General features: G+C 50.6%; 1 protein-coding gene across 1 annotated transcript in view; it reads left to right on the top strand.

Moving 5' to 3' along the window:
• Window positions 1–2,793: 2,793 nt before the first annotated feature.
• Window positions 2,794–3,014, top strand: part of YWHAQ (tyrosine 3-monooxygenase/tryptophan 5-monooxygenase activation protein theta) — a 29,752-nt gene continuing 29,531 nt past the window's right edge. The window contains exon 1 of the mRNA XM_006910226.3: window positions 2,794–2,912. The gene's annotated coding sequence lies outside the window, so the exon portion shown is untranslated. The remainder of the gene's footprint in view (window positions 2,913–3,014) is intronic.

Here is a 3,014-nt window from a genome sequence, read left to right as displayed (position 1 = left end):
GGACAAAGCGGTGCTTACTGAACACTGCTATGCCCAGCATCTTCCTGTGGGGTAGCTCCACAACCTTCAGAGGTAGGACTATCAGATAAATTAGGAAACTGAGGTTCAGAGAGGATCACCGTGTCCGAGATCAAACCAGAAATAAATAGCAGGGCTGGGATTTGGGCTCTTCTGGCTTCCATGTGCTCCCTCTTGCTCCAGAAGCTTCTTCTCACCAAATAATTTAGAAAAAAAAAAAAATAACAAGAACGACAGATAAAATAACTTCTCAGTACTTTCTCTGTTAGCTGTCTATTCCCTAGAGTTCTTCCCAGCAGGTTGGATGTGGATGTTTAACACGTATCGTATTTACTAGGATGAAATTCCTAGAGGACAGAGACTAGTCTGATCTTTCCTAGAATCCCTATAGCAACGAGCAAAGATCTGGCAGGGCAGTTACATGCATGGGCTTCAGTGGGAGACTGTGTGCACTGGTCCACATCCAGGCTCTGCCACTCACTACCTGTGTGACTCTTCTCATGATACTTAACCTCCCTGCGCCTCAACTTCCTTATCGGTGAAATGGACATGATCATAATAGCAACTACCTCACAGTGGCATTAAGGCACATTAAGTGAGTTAATACGTACTTGCAAAAGACTTAAAATAGTGTTTGACACATGTAATCACTCGAATAATTTTAGCTCTTTATGTGCCCAGAGACTTCAAGTTCCCAGAGCTATAATTTTCTCAGCCTGAGTTTTTTCAGGTGCAGAGGCCTTTAGAGATGCCCTCATCCCCCTGGTCTCTCATAAAATACTTAACGATTTCATAGTGTGCCATCATTTCGAAGCGTTTTTCACCCATGATTCCAGATGATCATAACTATATGAGTTGGTGCTCAGTAAATATTTGATGATTGAATGAAAACAGAAATGCCAGAGACTGAGTTACAGAGAGCAGGAAAATCTTGCCCAAGGTCACCGGGGGAGGTGGCAGTACAGCCCAGACTTTCTGACAAAGCATTAGTGTGCTTGCCCCTTCTCTTTCTCCTTACCACAGAGGTTCAGTCTCCTGAGAGTTCCCCCTCAAGAGTCGCCATCCCCCATCCACCTCCACTGGTTTCTCCCCACTGCTTCGGCTGTCTCTAATTCTGGTAAGCTTGAAACTCACAGGTCATACAGAAAGCATTTTATCTGACCTTCCACATGCAAATTCTTTCCAATGGGATTTCTTGGTGTCCGTCTCCACCCCAGCCCACATGGCCATAAACATTCGTGTGTCTGCAGCCTGGCCCCGGGGATTCCAGAAATAACAGCAGGGCCCTCCGTTAGCACGCTGGAACATAGTTAGGCATTTCTGCGTTAAGACACAGGCCCTTTCCAGCCCAGGCCTCTCCTGTCTGTCAAAGCACAAAGCAACCTTTACAAGTCAGGACAGGGAGGGGCAGCTGGAAGGGACTGTAGATTTCTGGAAAGTAGGCACCTTTTCCTGCTATCTGTCTGCACTTGGATCCTCAGTTCTAGAGATTCTCTAGATCTGCTCTGGTCTCCACTTAGAATTTGAAATTCTTTCTCGGCCATGGCATTCTTTGCTTTCGGTGACCTATTCTCCCTTGGTTGTCGACTGGAATTACGGCGGCGTGAGCCCAGATGTCAATTTTCACCTCAAGATGACATGAAGGCCACTTTTCAGACACCCAGGACATCCACCTTATTTGGAGTCAGGCACTAGGGAAGTGCCAGAAGGGAGTGGCTGGAGGGGAGTGTCTAGTTTAAAGAGAAAGTGTCATCGGTGACCCTAAATAAAAGGCATCTGGGGCAGTCTTTCTAGTTTCAGAAGGGTGTGCACTAGGTGAAAGTCAGAAGTCAACCTCTAGGGAGAGAGGTTTAGCTTTTCAAGTGTCCTCTCAAAAATAATACCAGAAAATAAAGTGTGTACACACGAGACGAAGATGTGAAAAATGTGTATTTAGATGCAAAACCTGGAAAAGCCAGAAGGAAATATACAAACAGTTGCTTTGGGGGAGAAGGGTATTAATGGGTATTTTCCTCCAAATTATCTTTAATGTCATTTCTCATTTTAAAGGAAATCATATCTGGCATTGCCAGAGAGGCCTCTCTGGACTTTTTGAAGTATTTTACATGGGAATTTCAGGTTTTAGGTGCCCATCTGAAAATTTAAATTTATCACGTAAAAGCCATCCCTAAACCGCTTTCTCCAGGAGCTAATTCTTCTTTAATGGATATGGGGTTATTTCTAATTCGCGGCCCCAATCGTAATGTCATCAAAGGCTCTGTTCTGTGTACGGCGCTCCAAACCTTTGTCACGAATAGGAAGGTAGAGGAAAGAAAGGCGTTTGTGCAACAAAACAGCCGGTTGTGTCACCCTCCCAAGCCGGGCCTCGCTAGGGCCGCGTTAGGGCCGCAGCTGCATTAGTCCACAAGATGCACTGCACCAACCGCACCAATGCTGCGGCAGGCGACGCGGCCACCGCAGGAGAGGTCGCGCGAGCCTCGCGCTCCCGTGCCGCACCCACAAGTGCCGCGGGTGGCGGGGAGGATGAGGGGAGTTGGTAACAGCATCGCCATGGCAACAGTGACGTCCTTTTACCCTGGATCTAATTGGAGGAAACCCCGTGGCCGAAGCCGCAGCCTGCCGGCCAACCGAACTTGCCCGAGCCGACCCACCCTCCTAGCCTCGGCTTTCCCCTCCCGCCCCGCCCACTGTGCCCCCTTCCGCGCGCTCAGTCCTCATTGGCTAGCGGCGGGACGGGAGGCGGGACCCTCGGGGACAGCGCGGCGCGTGATTGGGTCAGCTGCGCGGCGGCCCGCCCCTCGGCTCGGTGGTAGGCTGAGACGGGAGGGTCCTCGGCTAAAGCCCAAAGCGGATCAAAGTGGTGGGACTCGCGCCGCGGCCGCGGAGACGTGAAGGTGAGCATCAGGGTCGCCCCCGGCCCTCCTCGGGTCCCGCTGGTCCCGGGGGGAGGGCGGGAGGCCGGCCCCCGGGAGCCGCGGGCCTCGACGCCCCGCTCC

This window comes from Pteropus alecto, unplaced genomic scaffold (genome assembly GCF_000325575.1).
Source record: "Pteropus alecto unplaced genomic scaffold, ASM32557v1 scaffold61, whole genome shotgun sequence".
Lineage (NCBI taxonomy): Eukaryota > Metazoa > Chordata > Mammalia > Chiroptera > Pteropodidae > Pteropus > Pteropus alecto.
This window is presented reverse-complemented; position numbering and strand designations above follow the sequence as displayed.